The following is a 7,430-nucleotide window of genomic DNA, read 5'->3' on the forward strand; positions in this document are numbered from 1 at the left end:
CCCCGTGGTTTTCCTGCCCCACACAGGCTCCAGAGCCTGACGGGATCTAGAACTGCACCGCAGGGGAAATTGGGATCTGGAACTGCCCCCGTGAAAGACGGGCATGGCTGGCTGCCAGGGGGCTTCACGTCCGTGAGCCACGCCAGGCCCGGCGCTGCGGTGCCCAGCAGCAACATCAAGCCGAGCTGGACAAACGGACGCCTGCCCAGCTGTAAGGCTGGGGCACAGAGCAGGCTCACCCAGAGGTCACTTCTGGGAACACCTGGAACGCTGGCTTTGAGCTGGAGCTGAAGGCAGTGCAGCCCGAGCAGCTGCTCGCCACCACACTCGGCAGTCACAGCCTCCCGGACACCTTCTGCTCTGCAGGTTTTCCTCAACTGTTTCAGGCGGGTACGAACAGCAGCAGGGCCCAGGTTAAGGCTCCAGCTGCCCTCTAACGGTCATGATCCACTGCTCTACATGAAACTAAACCAGGAGCTGTTCTCAATTCTACTGGAAACCTCGTGGAACTCGTTCACCCATCACAGGTGAATTGTATTGGCATGTGAGGTTATTTTTTTAATTTTGAATTCCCAGATTATGAAGGATTAAGATGCTAATTCTCAAAGCTGAGCACGCCATTATTGCCAGGTAGCTGATTGGTTTTCTATGACTTTAATTTGAAAATGCCACTGCAATCTTTATTGATCATGGACTGCATTCATGGGGGGGGAATCAACACCATACTTTACTGTTTAGAAGATGTAGTCTTGCTTAGTGGGTTTTCTGGGCCTTGGGGGTTTGTTTACTTTTGATTTTACACTGTAAAATTCCTGAGACCGCTGAATTCTCTCTGTTTTCCTTAAACTACAGCTTCGTTTTTTGTTTTGTTTTTAAAAAGAAATCAATGTTTGTACCTTTTTTCTCCCAAGCCTGCACAGAAAAAAACCTGAGAGTTTGCCCTTCAAGTAAACAGAACTCAGGAGGAGACAAACCTGTAGATTTCTCTTTGGAGCAAATCCTGTGTTACAAGTCCAAGGAACCTCTAGTAATTACTTTAAAGCAGAGAAATGAGCTAAATAAGAAACTATAAAGACATACATTTGTTTGCCACACAAGAAGTTACCATTTACATTAGGATATACCTGGCTCGTGTGTACCGTATCAAGCTCCTTAGAACCTGAAATGGTAAAATGCACGTAACACCTTAGTTTTATAGCAAAATTTCCAAATACGCTCAATGTACAATCATAGCAGCAAAACAGTTCCAGTTATAGACCTACAGGTTAATATTTAAAACAAGAAACAGCATTTACTACAACACAAATGGAGAGCTCCTTCCTGTCATTTCCACGCGGGATCAAATCAATCAGAAAGTCCCGACTTTTCATCTTGTCCTATTTACCATAACCAAGTGGACCCTTCACTAAAATCTGCACTAGAAAAGGATTTACCCACATCAGGGAACAGAACTCTCATTTTTTTCTATTCCACAACCGCGTTGATTCCAGGGACTACTGCATTAGGGAAAGTTATGCCGTGATACGCGCACAGAGAGGGTGAAACCACCCCGTTGGGGCACTTCATTGGGTGCCACTGTTAACCAAATCGCTCAGCTGTGCTGAGACTCTCGAGCAGCTCACCAAGTCAGATGGCCTATTGTAAATAAAACCATTTGCAGATTTTAATATACGATGATCTAAACAGGGCAAATTTGAAGGTTAGGCTGCTGCTCTGTAAAAGTGCATTTGTGGAACTGTAATACTTGACCACACGGAAGACATTTGTTGTTTTAAATCAGTATCTATAATATATATTCAGAGTTCCTCAGCTGGACAGAATTGGGGATCGCTGGAAACCCGGAGCTGGGTCAGACAGCAGTACAGGGCTCCGGTGCAGCGCCCTTTCGCTCCAAGCCCAAGTTTGTGACCTGCGCTTGCTCTAGGCTATCCAAAACAAAAAGCACCACGAACATTCAGTCAGGTGGAGGCCTGGAAAAGAGCCAAATAAGCTAAAAACAACATTAATGATTAAACGAAACCTATTATCCTGGGAACAGCTCCAAAATATTTTGGTTCATAAAGAGCAGTAGGTCCCTATTCGTCAAACTTTCCCTAAGTCTTATGCATATTTTGAAAAACTTGTGTGATATAGAAATACTTGGACAAATAGTTCTCCCTTTACACTAACACTTCTCTTTCATTCTCACATTTCTGTCACTTTTCCCGTTTCTTCTTCTTGTGAAGCAGCACCTCCAGGCAGTGATCGAAGGAGATACTTCGTTGATTTTGGCTTCTTTCCTTCACCTCCTTCCCTTACTGATACTTGACAGCACTGCCCACGTATTTAATACAGTAACTTTTACCTCGGAGGAGCTCGATGTGTTCATTCACGTCACCTGCTTGTCCCTCAGTCAACACACGGAGTTTCTGCATTATTAATTTTTCCACTCCATCTAACCCAACTCCCTCTCTTAAAGAGCAGAATCTCTGCTCTCTGAAGAGGCAAGTCACTTCCTTGACAAGGAGTTATACCAGAACATTCTTACAGATACCTTTACTTTTTCACCTCCTGTTTTCACACTTGCATCTCCTGAGCCTCGGGATTACATTGCCAACAGGAGGATGAGGTGCTGGTTTGGCTCGTCAGGCTGCTCAGGTACGGCGCCAGGAGGAAGCACGAGTGTATTAAGTTCCCGTAGCGCAATCCTGAAGATACGAGGTACGTGCAAAAGGGCTCTTCCAATACAAGAGTACTGCACAGCCCCCACCCATTTTATGATTTCGGGGATCTGGAACTTCACCAGGAGCTGGCTACAAACTAAAGAACACCTCCTCTCTGCACAGTGTCAGCAGGGACATCACATGCTGACCTTTAAATGACAAAAATCCCACCCCTGAAACCCCATGATACACGAGCTTGGAATCTAGAAGTTAAGCTATTGAATTAAGCCTTGAATCCATTTTTACTTACCCCTCTTGCCTCTGCTCTTTCCTCTAAGAGCTGTAATTGGATTTTGCCTTCAGTAGAAAAGGATCATTTCTTTCGCACAAGCTTCCTTCAGCCCATCAACCCAACTAGGATAGTAGCACCAACAAGCGTTTTTATTTACAACAGAAGTGACAATCAGAGAACCAAACCTGCTGTGTCCCGGCACCCGGCCTCGCAGCAGCCCTGTGGTTGCTCCTGATGAGCCAGGAGACGGCCCTCAGGCCACGCTGCTCGCTGAGAGCGCACCGCGCGGAAGGAGTTCAGCTCCCCCGACCATCCCAGCTCCTCGCACCACTCGCTGCGTCCCCTCCACCGAAGTCAGCAGTAACACATCACCGCCTGCTTCGCGTTCCACGTTAGTACATTCCATGTCTCAAGAACACGTTCCAAGTGAATTCCCTTCACTCCAAGCAGCAGGACTCTTGTAGCTCTCCAACACATGGAAACACAGAGCTAAGATGAATTTCAATCTACTTGCTTTCCACAAGTTCACTTTTTCCATCTATATGCAAATTTCACTCCAAAAGTTACAGTACACCATAAGCATAGTCTACTTGTTCTTACAAAATTCATTATGCATTTTGGCAAGCTAGTAAAGAAAAACCTTCTAAAATAGGCTACAGTATGAAAATAAATCAACTTGGGCTTCTAAACAAGCTTCCTGAAGACCTAGGAGAGAAACCTGAAGTCTTTGGCAGGCTACAGCTTAAAGCTGCGGCAGAGAAGATTGTTAATACGGGGTTTCATTTTCCTCCATCTTTTAAAAAAACACATATTCACGTTTCTTCTTAGAGGCCCTGCTCTCACTGATGTACTTAAATGTTTTAATAATTCAAAATACACTGATTACCCTTTACACCCCCACATGCCATCACTGGTTGATTAGCATTTTAATATATATTAGCTTTTTCATTTCAAAGGTAACTAGATGCTTTGGCAGTCACGAGAATCCCGGCATTTGTTTAAGTAAATTAATTCTTGCTTTTCTTATCTCTCAGTACACTGGAGAAATATGAAGCAAACTGTAAGCTTTAGAATATAAATTGGGATAAAAATTCACACTCAAGGGCTGGAAGGAAGCATGACTTGAACATAATTCCATTTCAGAGTGGTACTAAGTACTTTAAGGAAATAAAAAAGATTCAGTTGTGAAAGATTCCTCTCAACTATCACTTAATTTAAAAAAAACACAAAATTCCTCATAAAAAGTGCACCTTAACTGGACATTAAAATCCAAAATGATAGCTTGATATACACTAAATACTACAGACCAGCAGTTGATTAATAACCACTCAGAAAAGGGGACCTGAGGTAGCTTTGCAGCCAAACAGAATTCAAAAGAGATGCTACGTAAACCAAACCTCTCAGATGAATTATACGTTAGCAGATAAAGCCAGCTCTCGCTGCGGTTAAAATCACACGTAACAAGGTCTGTTGCGTAACTCGTCACTTGGCCACTGCTCTCATCTCCGAGCTCTCAACCCCTTTGCACCAGAGCGTCCCCTCCAGCCCCAGGGCCCTGCCCTCCTCCCTCACCCTCCAGTGCCGCCCCCCACCCAAGCGCCCGCGCTCCTGCCTACCCCGTCCTCCAGCCCTGCAGTGCTCCGGCATGCTCTTGAGAAAGCAGCACCTGGAAGAGTTAGAAAAAGGCATCTACCTGGAGAGGAATGCTTAAAAAACAACTCCCACTTTTGAGAGTTTAGCATACTCATCCCATGGGGACAGTCACTTCAAGAGCCAGCGCAACTTGTTACCTCATGTGCAAGACTGAAGAAAAGACAGCAGCTGGTACCTGGATTCCAGCCGACAGAGACTCGAGCTGTGGTGCTCTCCAACAGACACATAATACACTTCCATTTAGATGATACATTTATTAAATTAGAATGAAAAAGTTAATGTACTTTAGAGTGCAAGAAACACATTTGGACACTGGACCTCAATACAGAGAAACAATGTCTTCAGAGTCATTACAGCAAAAAACATCCTCTGTAGGGTATTACATATCAACCAAACAAGCAGTTAACATGTGTAAGGGAAAAAACATTCAGTACCATCAGCAGATGCAAAGAGCAGTAGAGAAGAAAGTAGCAAGGATCTAGCTAGACAAAAAAAGTTCCTACCTTTCGCAAGCTCAGGCTCTCGGCAGGACTCAGACTAGCACTAAGAGCACTAACTTTTAGCAGATGCCAGTCTCAGACAGCTGGCTTGGGCTCCAGGCCGCTTGAAGCTGTTGAGCGGAGGAGCAGCATCCAACACAGTATTATCCCATCAGCATTTTGTCGAAAGCTACAATCATCATGAGTGACAATTCATTCGTTTTAAATCAAGAAACAGACTTTTGGTGTCTGCACGCCCCGGACCCTGGGATATCTGTGCACGCCTTGCCTTTTCTCACCCCTCTCCGATTCAAACGGTCGGCAAAGTCTGTGCTGAAAAGCTGAGCGGGCTCATCATCAGTGTTTTGTTCTTTTTAACGGGATAAAGTAGCACAGGAGCTGCAGCTCTAGCGCTTAATTAAAATCAAGACAACAAAAATCCCCCAAACATATCGAAGCATAGTGTAACATGCTGAAATCCACCTACTGGCCATACTGCTCCTACGTATCCCACCTTCAGCTCAGACATCTACCCTGTTTGCGTAACATTGGCCTAGAACAAAACAAACAAGCAAATAAACCTAAGAACAGGAGCCTCCCTCAGAGGCCCAGAGCCCAGTTTGTGAATAAACCTGGCTAACCTAACGTTTGCACTTACCCCTCCTCGGTGGTTCGGATTGAAAGGTGTTTATTCTGTGTTTGGAATCGAGCTGGAACAGGATGCAGTACAATTTACCAGCCGTTAAGTTCAACCATGACCACTTGCTTTTATAAAAAGCTGTATTATGGATCCCAACGTTTTAATATAAAAATTTAAATATATACATTTTCCCTGAATTGTTCCACGCCTAGCGATTCATGCCATCTGTGTTAAAGTCAGAGCGAGGGACTCTTCCTGCAGATCCCTAAGCATCACATCCTCACTAAGATTTACCCTTTTGGGGGACGATGACACAAATCGCCGTGCTATAAAAACCAGAAGCCTCTACACCTACTCAGTCACAAAAAATACCGTGATTGTAGGGAAGGGGCAAAATTGAACACCCGTTTTATTTCAGAAAATAAAAATGCAGTGACTCTACGAGTAAAGCACACAGGAACTATGGCCTTGAATCCCATCACTGAAAAGCCAATTAGAGGATGTATAAAGACATTTTTTCTTTTTAATGGTAAATTTGATGGTAAGGGACTCATAAAACTTAAAATAATAATTATGAAAAGACAGCTTTAAAAGGTCAGAAACTGGGATGATTTTTGGTGCTGCAGTTTAAAAGTTTCAGCATTGCTTTTAATCATAAAAAAATAAATATCCATGCTCTGCTGCCAGTGCTACCTAAAGGCTTCTTAAAGGTAGGTGTAGGAAAAAAATAAGATAAAACCAGCTTTTCAGCAGATAAGGAAAATATTTTAAGCATGGGACATGAAACACAAGAATGGGGAAGAAGAGAATACACATCCCCTTCCCCTATTCCAAACCTGGCTTTAATGTTCTCATGAATCACTCAAGAGTCTAGATTTCAAGCGTACATTCATTCCAACTCTTGAAAATACAAAGGTCTATGGCTATTGTAGAAAGTATTTGAAATCAAATACTAAAAAAAAGATAAAACGGCAACATTGCACATCACTGGAAAAATAAACTGGTGCCTACTATTTAAAGTGCATTACTTTACCATCTACAAAAAAAAGACACTGCAGAAACTTATCCAACAGGTGTAACCGGTGCATACTGTAAGATTCTGCAGCTCCAAAACAAACTGTTATCTGAAAAAACCAAACACTAACAATAAATACAAGCAACATCCAGCCGCCTCTGAGGGTCAGGCTATAACTCAGATATGTTAAATTTTCTCTCACAAAGAATTTATTTCCATCTGCATCAATTAATAATAAACTGACTACAGCAACTGTAGGCTAACAATTCACTGAGCAACTCACAATGCCAATCAAATACTCAGAAGCCACTTTTCGTGCTTCGTGTTTCAGATTACAGGAAAAAAATACAATAGTTTTTCCACTGACACAGAACTATAATTTCCCTGCAGTACAGGTGTAAAGAAAGAAGCCTTAAAACCAGATCATAGATTTCTGCTTTTTTAATGTAAGGGAACAATTAATTGTTTCTGCTTCAGTAATTTTCCGGGTATATCAATGTTTCCTTCTGCATCCACCCCTTAACACAGCCAGGGGAATGCAGAAGCAGTAGTCAGAGTGCAACGAACTGCAGGAGCACATCAGGGCTCAGTCCTGCTCTGTGCTGCAGCAATACAAACTGTACGAGTCAGACATTACCTGTTAAGATTTTTTCTGATACGTAACAATGCTCTAGGGGAGGACAAAGCCCAAACGCACGCCAGCGAATAT

This window comes from Apaloderma vittatum, unplaced genomic scaffold (assembly GCF_000703405.1).
Source record: "Apaloderma vittatum isolate BGI_N311 unplaced genomic scaffold, ASM70340v1 scaffold23272, whole genome shotgun sequence".
Classification (NCBI taxonomy): Eukaryota; Metazoa; Chordata; class Aves; order Trogoniformes; family Trogonidae; genus Apaloderma; species Apaloderma vittatum.